We start from the raw sequence: 16,245 nt of genomic DNA, 5'->3' as shown, positions 1-16,245 counted from the left end.
GACACTAATCTAAGGGAAGTTTTGCATCCCTTGCTTCCCTGAGCTGACCCCTGTGTGTAAGGGCAACTTCTACCTGATGACAGATTAGCAATGACCCACCGGTGAGCATACTAATGAGTTCCAACCATAATATTTAGGTTGGGACTTGAAACAGAGTCTGACTGCAGAGGAAGGATACAGGTCTCAATGTTGGCACCGACAATGTATCCAGCCACGTCAAAGTTAATACGGATGAATTTGCCCTGAGAGACAAGAGGAGAAGAAATGTGTCAGTTGATGATCTAACATACACATTTTCTAATTATGCAAACTCAACAGCAAACACAGTAAAGAAAAATACAGCCAATAAAAAATATACTGTAGATCTGGGATCAATCTAGATATTAATACATTCTTACAAATCTGGAGGAGTTGTCGTTCTTGACGGTCTTGGCGTTTCCGAAGGCCTCCAGGATGGGGTTGGCCTGTAGCAGCTGTCTCTCTAGCTCCCCCTGGAGGACAGGACAGGCACTTCATCAACACTGGGATATACATCAAAAAGCAACTCCACAACCCAAAATACTGTTCCCCCAATCCCAGTACAGAAGAGGGGAGACCAGACCCATCAGCCAGTAAACCAGGCAGTAACCCAGTGGTCTCAACTCTGGTAAGCCCAGAGTAATCTAGAGATAAATAGCTTTTCATGTGTTCTCTTATTGACATTTTCAGCATCTAGCCATCTATCATATGCCAGCCAAGGTGCCAGACTTTGTGCATTCAACAACTCTACATTGTTGCCTTGCCAAGACCTCGGCCAGACCTTGGCAAGACAACGGCTAAGTTGGCTTAAGCAGAAACCAACTAGCACAGAGGCTGTGTAATAGCCTGTCCCTGTGCATTTGCACTATTTCACATGTATTTGTCGTGTCAGTTGAGAGCCACTGCGTTAGATCAGAAAGTATGGCCGCAGATGCTAGCTCTAGCTTTAGCTACACAGTGGCTCAAGCTATAGCACTACTAGCTCTGACTATAGCTTTAAGTACAGTAGTATTAGCATTAGCATTAGCATTAGCTGTGTCATTATCTAGGGAGCTACTGTAGGTGGATTTAAAAGCGGCAGGTAAAGAACGTCAGCCAAGCAGCACTCAAAGCTACACACAGCAAGAAGCCAGGGCTTTGTATGGGAACAAAGCTCAGGCTGCGAACAATGCACATACTACCAGACAAAGCACCAAGTGCACACACACGCACGCAAAAACACACGCACATAAAAGCACGCACACACACAAAAGCACGCACACAGACAGGTATGTGTGGAAATTCCTGGACAGCCAGAATGTATGCTTAACTATTCTACATGGTAAATGCCTGTTGTATTTGGGCATCATTCACAGGTGTGGCCACCAGAATGGAAGCTATGAGCTCATTCACTGTAAAGGGAGGATGGGGAGGGAGGTCTATAGCCCAGTCTGAGAACAACCTCTAGCCAATACCCCTTCAGTGCTAGCAGATCAGGAAAGAATGGATAGGTGTAATCACTAAGGTGATGGCTCTATCTACGCATCCAGAGGGTTTAGGGGAGCTTCCACCATATTGCGTACACCTATCTGGTTTTCAGATCGGCGATTGTTTTAAAACCAAGCTTTTGTGCATTATCAGTGAATTCCAAAGCCTTCCTTCACTGATGGGGGAATGATTCTGAGACCCACCTTTTGGCTGGATTAACACCAGCTGTCAATCAGGAAACCAGAGCATTTTCATTGGGCAACTGTATATGGTTTTGTCACGCCCTGATCTAGAGAACTCTTGTTGGTTGGGTCAGGGTGTGAGTTTCTGTTGAGATCTATGTTATTGTATTTCTATGTGGTAAATCTAGGTTGATATTTCTATGTTTGGCCGGGTGTGATTCCCAATCAGAGGCAGCTGTCGCTCGTTGTCTCTGATTGGGGATCATACTTAGGTAGCCTGGTTGCCTACCTTAGTTGTGGGATCTTGACTCGCGTTTGGCTTGTTGTGTTGTAGCCACTGTTTGAGCGTCACGGTTCGTTGTTTTGTTATTTTGTCAAGTGTTTATTCGTATTAATAAACATGTACGCATACCACGCTGCACCTTGGTCTGACCCGTCTCTCAACGATCGTGACAGGTTTGACGATTGACAGGTCGTTAATCCAGCCAATCAGGACATTGGGAGAGATTCATAGACCCGCCCATCACCACTTATTCTAGCACCCATTGGGTGTTGCTACAGATATACCGTACAGTAAAAAGCCAAACACCCATAGACACCAGAGAACAGCAGGGCTTTCATTCAGGAGGGAGCAACGTTACAGAACATTCAGATAGAAATGTATTGTCTAGAACAGACATGATTCTCTCTAATACAGAACAAGATAATTATGTCTGTTCTATACATTCTACATCTATCTGCCATGTTTGACCTCAATCAGCCCACAGTGGTGATAATAGTCCTTATACTTTATATTATACTCACATATTGCACACTCTGAGAGATTGAGAAAAGGGGGAAGGTTGGGAGAATTAACAGATGAGACAAACAAACAAACAAAAGACAACAACAGACCAATGAATGCAGTACAAAACAAAAACAAAACGCTTGACAATTATGGAGGAACACATCAGTAATGGTGTTGTTAAAGGACGTCAGTCTGGAGCACCACCAGAATCAGAAGAGAAGGGAAGAGGTGAAGACAGGAGAGGATAGAGCCCACTCACCCTGTTCACCATAGAACTGCCCCTGGGCAACGACCTACTGCCATCCATCTGAATACACAGGAGAGAAGGAGGAGAGGAAAGAGGGGGAGGTTGGAGGAGAGAGGGTAGGAGAGAGTGCAAAATCAAGAGGGAGGAGGGAGAGAGGGAGGAAAGGATAGGAGAAAGAAGAGAAGGGAAACAGTAGAAAAAGGGGAGGATAAAGGGCAGTAGGGGGAGGATAGTACAAGAGAGGGGGAATGAGAGGAGAGGGCAGGGAGAGAGGAGAGGAGCAGAGAGACAGGAATGATTATAGAGGTCACTCTATAATGATTCCTCCAGCAGCACTTGATCAGCAAGAAGGACAGTAGTTTACAGAAAGTCATGGAGTAGTAGCAACATGTAGTGTAAAGCAAAATGTAGCAGTACACCTTGTTTCCATAGTTTCAACATACATCAACTTCATATCAAGTCATAACAAGTCATCCCTACACCACTCCTCCTCTCTGCCATCTTTTCTCCCCTTCTCTTCTCATTCTTTCACTCTCTTCCTGCCTTATTCTCTTCCCCATCCAATCCCTCAGTCAGGACAATACACATCATCCATCAATCAATCCTCTCCCTCAGTCAGGACAATAAACATCATCCATCAATCAATCCTCTCCCTCAGTCAGGACAATAAACATCATCCATCAATCAATCCACTCCCTCAGTCAGGACAATAAACATCATCCATCAATCAATCCTCTCCCTCAGTCAGGACAATAAACATCATCCATCAATCAATCCTCTCCCTCAGTCAGGACAATAAACATCATCCATCAATCAATCCTCTCCCTCAGTCAGGACAATAAACATCATCCATCAATCAATCCACTCCCTCAGTCAGGACAATAAACATCATCCATCAATCAATCCTCTCCCTCAGTCAGGACAATAAACATCATCCATCAATCAATCCTCTCCCTCAGTCAGGATAATAAACATATTCCATCAATCAATCCAATCCCTCAGTCAGGACAATAAACATCATCCATCAATCAAACCTCTCCCTCAGTCAGGACAATACACATCATCCATCAATCAATCCTCTCCCTCAGTCAGGACAATAAACATCATCCATCAATCAATCCTCTCCCTAACTCAGGATAATAAACATATTCCATCAATCAATCCAATCCCTCAGTCAGGACAATAAACATCATCCATCAATAAATCCTCTCCCTCAGTCAGGACAATAAACATCATCCATCAATCAATCCTCTCCCTCAGTCAGGATAATAAACATATTCCATCAATCAATCCAATCCCTCAGTCAGGACAATAAACATCATCCATCAATAAATCCTCTCCCTCAGTCAGGACAATAAACATCATCCATCAATCAATCCAATCCCTCAGTCAGGACAATAAACATCATCCATCAATCAACCCTCTCCCTCAGTCAGGACAATAAACATCATCCATCAATCAAACCTCTCCCTCAGTCAGGACAATAAACATCATCCATCAATCAATCCTCTCCCTCAGTCAGGACAATAAACATCATCCATCAATCAATCCTCTCCCTCAGTCAGGACAATAAACATCATCCATCAATCAATCCTCTCCCTCAGTCAGGACAATAAACATCATCCATCAATCAATCCTCTCTCAGTCAGGACAATAAACATCATCCATCAATACATCCTCTCCCTCAGTCAGGACAATAAACATCATCCATCAATAAATCCTCTTCCTCAGTCAGGACAATAAACATCATCCATCAATCAATCCTCTCCCTCAGTCAGGTCAATAAACATCAGGCATCAATCAATCATCTTCCTCAGTCAGGACAATAAACATAATCCATCAATCAAACCTCTCCCTCAGTCAGGACAATAAACATCATCCATCAATCAATCCTCTCCCTCAGTCAGGTCAATAAACATCAGGCATCAATCAATCATCTTCCTCAGTCAGGACAATAAACATAATCCATCAATCAAACCTCTCCCTCAGTCAGGACAATAAACATCATCCATCAATCAATCCTCTCCCTCAGTCAGGACAATAAACATCATCCATCAATCAAACCTCTCCCTCAGTCAGGACAATAAACATCATCCATCAATCAAACCTCTCCCTCAGTCAGGACAATAAACATCATCCATCAATCAATCCTCTCCCTCAGTCAGGACAATAAACATCATCCATCAATCAATCCAATCCCTCAGTCAGGACAATAAACATCATCCATCAATACATCCTCTCCCTCAGTCAGGACAATAAACATCATCCATCAATAAATCCTCTTCCTCAGTCAGGACAATAAACATCATCCATCAATCAATCCTCTCCCTCAGTCAGGACAATAAACATCATCCATCAATCAATCCTCTCCCTCAGTCAGGACAATAAACATCATCCATCAATACATCCTCTCCCTCAGTCAGGACAATAAACATCATCCATCAATAAATCCTCTTCCTCAGTCAGGACAATAAACATCATCCATCAATCAACCCTCTTCCTCAGTCAGGACAATAAACATCATCCATCAATAAATCCTCTTCCTCAGTCAGGACAATAAACATCATCCATCAATCAATCCTCTCCCTCAGTCAGGACAATAAACATCATCCATCAATCAATCTTCTCCCTCAGTCAGAACAATAAACATCATCCATCAATCAAACCTCTCCCTCAGTCAGGTCAATAAACATCATCCATCAATCAATCATCTTCCTCAGTCAGGACAAAAACATCATCCATCAATCAATCCTCTCCCTCAGTCAGGACAATAAACATCATCCATCAATCAAACCTCTCCCTCAGTCAGGACAATAAACATCATCCATCAATCAATCCTCTCCCTCAGTCAGGACAATAAACATCATCCATCAATCAAACCTCTCCCTCAGTCAGGACAATAAACATCATCCATCAATCAATCCTCTCCCTCAGTCAGGACAATAAACATCATCCATCAATCAATCCTCTCCCTCAGTCAGGATAATAAACATCATCCATCAATCAACCCTCTTCCTCAGTCAGGACAATAAACATCATCCATCAATAAATCCTCTTCCTCAGTCAGGACAATAAACATCATCCATCAATCAATCCTCTCCCTCAGTCAGGACAATAAACATCATCCATCAATCAATCCTCTCCCTCAGTCAGGACAATAAACATCATCCATCAATCAACCCTCTTCCTCAGTCAGGACAATAAACATCATCCATCAATAAATCCTCTTCCTCAGTCAGGACAATAAACATCATCCATCAATCAATCCTCTCCCTCAGTCAGGACAATAAACATCATCCATCAATCAATCTTCTCCCTCAGTCAGAACAATAAACATCATCCATCAATCAAACCTCTCCCTCAGTCAGGTCAATAAACATCATCCATCAATCAATCATCTTCCTCAGTCAGGACAAAAACATCATCCATCAATCAATCCTCTCCCTCAGTCAGGACAATAAACATCATCCATCAATCAAACCTCTCCCTCAGTCAGGACAATAAACATCATCCATCAATCAATCCTCTCCCTCAGTCAGGACAATAAACATCATCCATCAATCAAACCTCTCCCTCAGTCAGAACAATAAACATCATCCATCAATCAAACCTCTCCCTCAGTCAGGTCAATAAACATCATCCATCAATCAATCATCTTCCTCAGTCAGGACAAAAACATCATCCATCAATCAATCCTCTCCCTCAGTCAGGACAATAAACATCATCCATCAATCAATCCTCTCCCTCAGTCAGGACAATAAACATCATCCATCAATCAATCCTCTCTCAGTCAGGACAATAAACATCATCCATCAATCAATTCTCACCCTCAGTCAGGTCAATAAACATCATCCATCAATCAATCCTCTTCCTCAGTCAGGACAATAAACATCATCCATCAATCAAACCTCTCCCTCAGTCAGGACAATAAACATCATCCATCAATCAACCCTCTTCCTCAGTCAGGACAATAAACATAATCCATCAATCAATCCTCTTCCTCAGTCAGGACAATAAACATCATCCATCAATACATCCTCTTCCTCAGTCAGGACAATAAACATCAAGCATAAATTAATCCTCTTCCTCAGTCAGGACAATAAACATCATCCATCAATCAATCCTCTCCCTTAGTCAGGACAATAAACATCATCCATCAATCAATCCTCTCCCTTAGTCAGGACAATAAACATCATCCATCAATCAATTCTCAACCTATTCTTATCCTCCTTCTTCCAATTCATCTCTTTCCTCACATCCTCTTCTCCTTCTTTGTCTTTGTCTCCTTTCCTCCCCCTCTCCCCCATTTCCTCCATATAGTCTCTTCGTCCTCCCCCTTTTCTCTCTCTCTCTCTCTCTCTCTCTCTCTCTCTCTCTCCTTCCCCAGTTTACCTGTGAGGCCTCCTTGTTTCTACCCAGAGTTCCAGTCTTATGGGACGAGGCCACATGAGCCAGATACTGGATGACTTTCTTAGTGTTCTCTGTCTTCCCTGCGCCAGACTCGCCTCTGGAACACACACACACACACACACACACACACACACACACACACACACACACACACACACACACACACACACACACACACACACACACACACACACACACACACACACCCCCACCCACCCCCACGCACGCACGCACGCACGCACGCACACACACACACACACACACACACACACACACACACACACACACACACACACACACCCCCACACACACGCACGCACGCACGCACACACACACACACACACACACACACACACACACACACACAGACACACACACAGACACACAGACACACACAGAAACAAGTATGAGAAACTCACACACATAAACCCCATCTCGTTTCACAAGGGTCCTCTATAAAAATACACATATACAACCCAGTTTTGGAGGACATATAAACACAACACAAACACATATAACAGAAAGGACACGCACACCTTGCATATAAAATACAACTAGATACACACATGCAGGCCACCAGTGAACAGAGGAACCATGCAGTGTATTCCTCTATAAACAGAGAGCAGGTGTGCAGGATACAGACAGTAGTCGTGGTGTTTATGTTGGATGGGAATAAAGGAGAATATAGAAAAACAAAAAAATACTCCTAATGTTGGAGGGGGACTAGGCTGGAACCTTCTAAAAACAGGATCCTAGCAGAAACTAAGCTATACTCAGCTTCAGTAATCTAAACTGGGATCATTTACCATGGTGGGAATTCAGACAGACGGACGGACGACAGGCAGACAGACAAGACAGGCAGACAAGACAGACAGGCAAACAGATAGACAGACAAGACAGGCAGACAGACAGGCAGACAGGCAAACAGACAGACAGGCAAACAGATAGACAGACAAGACAGGCAGACAGACAGGCAGACAGGCAAACAGACAGACAGGCAGGCAGACAAACAAGACAGATAAATAACCCCAGGTTACTCACGTGCAGAGGATAGACTGATCTTCCCTGTCTGTGAGAGAATAATAATACAAGTAGAATATGACAACCTCACACACATATTATCCATTGAACAGTACTACCTTCATTTATTACACCAGTAATCATTGCAACAGGGTCATCGATACATTTGTCAATCAATCTCAGAGAACCTCACTGAAACACAAAGGCTGTCAGTGTGTGTGTGATTTCAACAGCTCTCACTGAGCAGCATTGTCGTGTACTGAGGAGGAAGGAGGTCAAAGCCACAGAAGTGGTCTCTCCAAACAGACCTCAGACCAATGCTCCAGCCCACACTACAGACTCCAACACAACGGTCTGACTCTTTTTAAGGTTTCCTCTGATGCACGGACACACACACAGAGAGGAAAGCACACACACACGCACGCATACGCACAGACATGCACGGACACGCACACATACCGGTCATACTGGTTCAATTATCAATAGGATCACAGAACACAGACACACACCTGTCACACTGAAAGAAAGAAAGAATAAGAGAGAGAGAGAGAGAGAGAGAGACTGACTGTCTTGTCATCTAATGAATTGAAAAAAGAAATGTTGCTCAATCAGTCTCTAACCGGTTTTAATGGAGAAGAGTGGCACAATCAGTGTTTGTTTGTCACACTCCTATCATAATACATGAAGCGTGGGAAAAGTCCTAGAACGAACTGTCATTACTACTGCCATTTGCAGCACCAAGATATTGTCATTGCCACTGTTTCCCTATGCTTCCACAAAAAACATGGATTTATATGGCAGCTACACTGTCAGCAGGGTTTCCGTTAGGAAAATGTGGCACAGGACAACGTGGCCGGGAAGATTTTAATTTACCGGCCATTTGAGAAATGTATCAGACACATATGCATTGGGTATGCAACCCATTAGGGCATCTACCCATGGTGCTCAGAATGAGAGAAATCACATTTAGATTATGGTAATTCATCTTAACAAAACATGCAACTCCTGTAATGAAGCAGCCAATAAAACAACATTTTCAACCATTACCCAAAATACAATTTGTGGGAAAAAGGGAAAACACCATTCTAAACAGCCCCCCTGATGCACCTGATGACAGAGATGAAAATCTGTGTTAGAAACTTAGAAAGAGGGTGAATCTAAAGATGCAACAACTAGGATGGGTTGCTAATATGACTAGGATTGTGCATTTGGCTTCAGGACAACGAAAGAAAGTTGATATGAAAACCAATAGAACAGGAGAGAAATAGCATATGAGGAAGTCTTTCATAGGCAGCGGGATGGGAAAAGGACTAGTTGATTATTGAGTTACGGCTGTCAGTGAAAAGCATCTAAAATATGTGTGAAGATAATGTCTTGAGTATAATTAAACATTTTGAGACAAGAAGAAGGGGAGGGGTGTGTGGCGAAGATATGGGTTGTCTCACTCCAGAATGCATGCACTCAGCTCTCCAGAATCCACTGAGCTGTCTCCCGTCAATTCTTGCGCATTCATTGTTTGTTCTTTGATTGTTTATTTTTATCAATTCCCCATTTCATACACTATATATACAAAAGTATGTGGACACCCCTTCAAATTTCAGCCACAGCCGTTGCTGAAAGGTGTATAAAATCGAGCACACAGCCATACAATCTCCATAGACAAACATTGGCAGTAGAATGGCCTCACTGAAGAGCTCTGTTACTTTCAACATGGCACCATCAAAGAAGGCCACCTTTCCAACAAGTCACTTCTTCACATTTCTGCCCTGCTAGAGCTGCCCTGGTCAACTGTAAGTGCTGTTATTGTGAAGTGGAAACGTCTAGGAGCAACAAGGGCTCAGCCATGAAGTGGTAGGCCACGCAAGCTCACAGAACGGGACTGCTGAGTGCTGAAGCATGTAGCACGTAAAAATGTTGCAACACTCACTACCGAGTTCAAAACTGCCTCTGGAAGCAACGTCAGCACAATAACTGTTCATCCGAAGCTTCATGAAATGGGTTTCCATGGCCGAGCAGCCGCACACGAGCCTAAGATCACCATGCGCAATGCCAAGCGTCGGCTGGAGTGGTGTAAAGCTCGCCGCCATTGGACTCTGGAGCAGTGGAAACGCCTTCTCTGGAGTGATGAATCACACTTCACCATCTGGCAGTCCGACGGATGAATCTGGGTTTGGCGGATGCCAGGAGAACGCTACCTGCCCCAATGCATAGTGCCAACTGTAAAGTTTGGTGGAGGAGGAATAATGGTCTGGGGCTATTTTTCATGGTTCGGGCTAGGCCCCTTAGTTCCAGTGAAGGGAAATCTTAACGCTACAGCATACAATGACATTCTACACGATTCTGTGCTTCCAACTTTGTGGCAACAGTTTGTGAGAAGGCCCTTTCCTGTTTCAGCATGACAATACCCCCGTGCACAAAGTGAGGTCCATACAGAAATGGTTTGTCGAGATCGGTGTGGAAGAACTTGACTGGCCTGCACAGAGGCCTGACCTCAACCCTATTGAACACCTTTGGGATGTATTTAAATGCCGACTGCAAGCCACGCCTAATTGCCCAACATCAGTGCCCGATCTCACTAATGCTCTTGTGGCTGAATGGAAGCAAGTCCCCGCAGCAATGTTCCAACATCTAGTGGAAAGCCTTGCCAGAAGTGTGGAGACTGTTATAGAAGTAAAGAGGGGACCAACTCCATATTAATGCCCATGATTTTGGAATGAGATGTTCGACAAGCAGGTGTCCACATACTTTTGGTCATGTAGTGTATGTCACCAGTAGTAAATGTACCGTAACCGTTAATCCCCGTCATTTGGTTACATTAATTTCTAATGCATTGTATTACTAATTAGGCCTACAGTCATTTACCGTTCAAATTCTCGGCGAGAAATGTTGTTTGCAGATTTCACAACCTGATACACTTGTGAGAAACAAGTTTTGGTTTATTTCATAACCATCATTTACGATTATCTATTTTTTTTATTGTCTTTTGTTTGGAGTGCTCCATGTGAGCAATGATCATGCTTGGGTCTGGTTTTTCTGTCTTGTTAATGTTGAGGGACCGCGCGCCTGAGCATGCATAGAAGCAGCCTACCTGGCCTGCTGCGTGGACATCTAGTAAAGTTTGATTTGTGACTGTCTTAGCCACCACGTCCACCACTAATAAGTTGAGCTTCTCAGTAATGTTTTCTTCACCTCACACAGTAAATCAACAAAGTCTGTTTCTTCAACATCCATTGCGAATGACAGCCTAATAGTTACTCACTATAGGCCTATTTTTCCAACAATCTCCCCCTTGATAATCACCAAGCCTCAGTGTGAAAGAGCAAAATGTCATCATCTGAGGATCCCATATATCCAGTGGAAACGTCATAAAATATCTTTCCCTTGCGCAAAAACAGCTGTCTGTCCCGAGCTCACTGGCTAGGGGAAACTCTGAGGGCCTGGAATAGGCTAGTTGATACAATGTTGCAAGCTTGCTAGAGACAGCTTTGGGCCTGACCCAGTTGATTGATTTGATACAATGTTGCACTTCACTAGCAATAGCTCAAGTCCAGACAGATAGAAAGGGAGGAAGACAAGCTGAGTAGAGAGATGAATGTGATTGAAAGAACCAACATTTTCATTAGTATATTTTCGACTGTTTTTATTTGTGGGTTTTATGTATTTTTACTTAGTTGACAATTGCAGTTATATGCCAACGGCTGCATTGGCCATCTCTGGGCTCCATGCGCTCATTTAGCCTATTTAGCCACCAATGATCACAGTGTAGCCTATCAATGTATGCAGAGGCTGGTGCTCTCGCATTAGTTGAATTGTAACTTTTATATTTGTATAATTTTAATTAATATTTTTATGATTAACCACGTGACAATGATTTTGAGAAACAAAAACATTATTATTGAAATGAAACTGTTCAACAAATATGCGCAAATGAAAATCATAACTGACAAATTACTTTGATGTGGCGTAGATGTGAGGGGGTTAGGGGTTAGAGGTTAAGGGTCAGGGGTTAGAGGTCAGGGGTTAGGGTTACCTTGTAGCATGCTGCGGTAGGCAGCCTCTGATATAGCATAGATGTGAGGGGGTCAGGGGTTAGAGGTCAGGGGTTAGGGTTACGTTGTAGCATGCTGCGGTAGGCAGCCTCTGATATAGCGTAGATGTGAGGGGGTCAGGGGTTAGAGGTCAGGGGTTAGGGTTACGTTGTAGCATGCTGCGGTAGGCAGCCTCTGATATAGCATAGATGTGAGGGGGTCAGGGGTTAGAGGTCAGGGGTTAGGGTTATGTTGTAGCATGCTGCGGTAGGCAGCCTCTGATATAGCATAGATGTGAGGGGGTCAGGGGTTAGAGGTCAGGGGTTAGGGTTACCTTGTAGCATGCTGCGGTAGGCAGCCTCTGATATAGCATAGATGTGAGGGGGTCAGGGGTTAGAGGTCAGGGGTTAGGGTTACGTTGTAGCATGCTGCGGTAGGCAGCCTCTGATATAGCATAGATGTGAGGGGGTCAGGGGTTAGAGGTCAGGGGTTAGGGTTATGTTGTAGCATGCTGCGGTAGGCAGCCTCTGATATAGCATAGATGTGAGGGGGTCAGGGGTTAGAGGTCAGGGGTTAGGGTTACCTTGTAGCATGCTGCGGTAGGCAGCCTCTGATATAGCGTAGATGTGAGGGGGCATCTCATGGCGTTTCTTCCCTCGGTACATCTCCACTATAGACTCTGTGTAGATGGGCAGGTTCTTATAGGGGTTGATCACCACACAGAACAGGCCCGAGTATGTCTGCAAACACACACACACACCCAGGTTAGATATACATAAAGTTCAATGATAACTAAAATACCATGCTTAATCTCAATATCAGTAGGACCCATTAACCTACAGTATGAGTAGGACCCATTAACCTATAGTATGAGTAGGACCAGGTGGAATGTGTAAGGAGGCATTTCTAATGGAAAAGAAAGATAGCTGTCGGGATAATCAGTCAACCAGCTAGTGCTACAACACAGGTTTATGAATGAAATATGCAGGCAACAGTGTGAAGGTACTGATAACAAGATGACTCTGTGGATTCTGGCAGGTCTCCCCTACCCACCCACTGTGGATTCTGACTGGTCGCCCCTACCCACCCACTGTGGATTCTGACTGGTCGCTCCCCTACCCACCCACTGTGGATTCTGACAGGTCTCCCCTACCCACCCACTGTGGATTCTGGCAGGTCTCCCCTACCCACCCACTGTGGATTCTGACTGGTCGCTCCCCTACCCACCCACTGTGGATTCTGACTGGTCGCTCCCCTACCCACCCACTGTGGATTCTGACTGGTCGCTCCCCTACCCACCCACTGTGGATTCTGACAGGTCTCCCCTACCCACCCACTGTGGATTCTGACAGGTCTCCCCTACCCACCCACTGTGGATTCTGACTGGTCGCCACTACCCACCCACTGTGGATTCTGACTGGTCGCCCCTACCCACCCACTGTGGATTCTGACTGGTCGCCCCTACCCACCCACCTCCACTCACACCCTTCCCTGATAATCCACACATAGTGTGTGTGTGTGTGTGTGTGTGTGTGTGTGTGTGTGTGTGTGTGTGTGTGTGTGTGTGTGTGTGTGTGTGTGTGTGTGTTGTGGCCTGTGTGTGTGTGTGTGTCTGCATGAGCGTGTGTATGTGTGTGGGTGTGTACTGTACACTCACGTATATCAAGCCAGAGTAGTATCTCTCTCTGAGGTTGTGTAGGACGGAGGCTTCATTGAGACAGGTGAGGTCAGCCATGTCCTCCACCTTACTGAACCTGGGAGGATTCATCCTCTGGACCTCCTCTCTGGACAGGGTCAGCTTCCTCTGGCTGTCTGTTAGCTCCACCTCCACCTCATCCCCACGCTCCTCACGGATACTGGCAGACTGGAGGGGGGGAGAGAGGATAGGCGAGAGAGAGAGAGCGGGTAGAAGGGGGGAGATAGAGAGAGAGGATAGGGGGAGCGATAGAGGCAGGGGACAGAGAGAGAGAGGCGGGGAAGAGAGCGAGAGAGAGGGTATGGGAAGGGACAGCGAGAGGTTAGTTAGATACTAGATCCAGGAAACATCCACCAACAGCACAAGACATGATAAGCCATAACACATGGTAATAACACATGGTAATAACACATGGTAATAACACATGGTAATAACACATGATAATAACACATGGTAATAACACATGGTAATAACGGACGACTATGTGATCACGCTCTCCGTAGCCGATGTGAGTAAGACTTTTAAGCAGGTCAACATTCACAAGGCCGCAGGGCCAGACGGATTACCAGGACGTGTACTCCGAGCATGTGCTGACCAACTGGCAAGTGTCTTCACTGACATTTTCAACATGTCCCTGACTGAGTCTGTAATACCAACATGTTTCAAGCAGACCACCATAGTCCCCGTGCCCAAGAACTCTAAGATAACCTGCCTAAATGACTACCGACCCGTGGCACTGACGTCTGTAGCCATGAAGTGCTTTGAAAGACTGGTCATGGCTCACATCAACAGCATAATCCCAGAAACCCTAGACCCACTCCAATTTGCATACCGCCCCAACAGATCCACAGATGATGCAATCTCTATCGCACTCCACACTGCCCTTTCCCACCTGGACAAGAGGAACACCTACGTGAGAATGCTATTCATTGACTACAGCTCAGCATTCAACACCATAGTGCCCTCAAAGCTCATCACTAAGCTAAGGATCCTGGGACTAAACACCTCCCTCTGCAACTGGATCCTGGACTTCCTGACGGGCCGCCCCCAGGTGGTAAGGGTAGGTAACAACACATCTGCCACACTGATCCTCAACACGGGGGCCCCTCAGGGGTGCGTGCTCAGTCCCCTCCTGTACTCTCTGTTCACCCATGACTGCATGGCCAGGCACGACTCCAACACCATCATTAAGTTTGCCGACGACACAACAGTGGTAGGCCTGATCACCGACAACGATGAGACAGCCTATAGGGAGGAGGTCAGAGATCTGGCCGTGTGGTGCCAGGACAACAACCTCTCCCTCAACGTGACCAAGACAAAGGAGATGATTGTGGACTACAGGAAAAAAAAGAGGACTGAGCACGCCCCCATTCTCATCGACGGGGCTGTAGTGGAACAGGTTGAGAGCTTCAAGTTCCTTGGTGTCCACATCACCAACGAACTATCATGGTCCAAACACACCAAGACAGTCGTGAAGAGGGCACGACAAAGCCTATTCCCCCTCAGGAGACTAAAAAGATTTGGCATGGGTCCTCAGATCCTCAAAAAATTCTACAGCTGCACCATCGAGAGCATCCTGACTGGTTGCATCACCGCCTGGTATGGCAACTGCTTGGCCTCTGACCGCAAGGCACTACAGAGGGTAGTGCGTACGGCCCAGTACATCACAGGGGCAAAGCTCCCTGCCATCCAGGACCTCTATACCAGGCGGTGTCAGAGGAAGGCCCTCAAAATTGTCAAAGACTCCAGTCACCCTAGTCATAGACTGTTCTCTCTGCTACCGCACGGCAAGCGGTACCGGAGTGCCAAGTCTAGGTCCAAAAGACTTCTCAACAGCTTCTACCCCCAAGCCATAAGACTCCTGAACAGCTAATCATGGCTACCCGGACTATTTGCACTGCCCCCCCACCCCATACTTTTTACGCTGCTGCTACTCTGTTAAGTATTTATGCATAGTCACTTTAACTCTACCCACATGTACATATTACCTCAACTACCTCAACTAGCCGGTGCCCCCGCACATTGACTATGCAACGGTACCCCCCTGTATATATAGCCTCCCTACTGTCACTTTATTCTATTGTATATATAGCCTCCCTACTGTCACTTTATTTTTACTTCTGCTCTTTTTTTCTCAACACTTTTTTGTTGTTGTTTTATTCTTACTTTTTTTGTTTAAAATAAATGCACTGTTGGTTAAGGGCTGTAAGTAAGCATTTCACTGTAATGTCTGCACCTGTTGTATTCGGCGCATGTGACCAATAAAATTTGATTTGATTTGATTTGATTTGATTTAACACATGGTAATAACACATGATAATAACACATGGTAATAACACATGGTAATAACACATGATAATAACACATGGTAATAACACATGATAATAAGA

General features: G+C 45.0%; 1 pseudogene across 1 annotated transcript in view; it reads right to left on the bottom strand.

The window, feature by feature from the left end:
- LOC311117668 overlaps positions 1-16,245 on the bottom strand; it is a 47,277-nt pseudogene that overhangs the window by 28,373 nt on the left and 2,659 nt on the right. Inside the window, exons 2-9 of the transcript in view lie at positions 13,817-14,023; positions 12,743-12,899; positions 8,153-8,180; positions 7,094-7,208; positions 2,714-2,761; positions 2,472-2,483; positions 399-491; positions 179-242 (exon numbers count right to left, since the gene is read on the bottom strand). The product of the transcript in view is annotated as an uncharacterized misc_RNA (transcript). The remainder of the gene's footprint in view (positions 1-178; positions 243-398; positions 492-2,471; positions 2,484-2,713; positions 2,762-7,093; positions 7,209-8,152; positions 8,181-12,742; positions 12,900-13,816; positions 14,024-16,245) is intronic.

This window comes from Coregonus lavaretus (genome assembly GCF_964263955.1).
Source record: "Coregonus lavaretus genome assembly, chromosome: 3".
Classification (NCBI taxonomy): domain Eukaryota; kingdom Metazoa; phylum Chordata; class Actinopteri; order Salmoniformes; family Salmonidae; genus Coregonus; species Coregonus lavaretus.
Note: the sequence above shows the minus strand (reverse complement) of the source record. Positions and strands in the feature narration are given on the sequence as shown.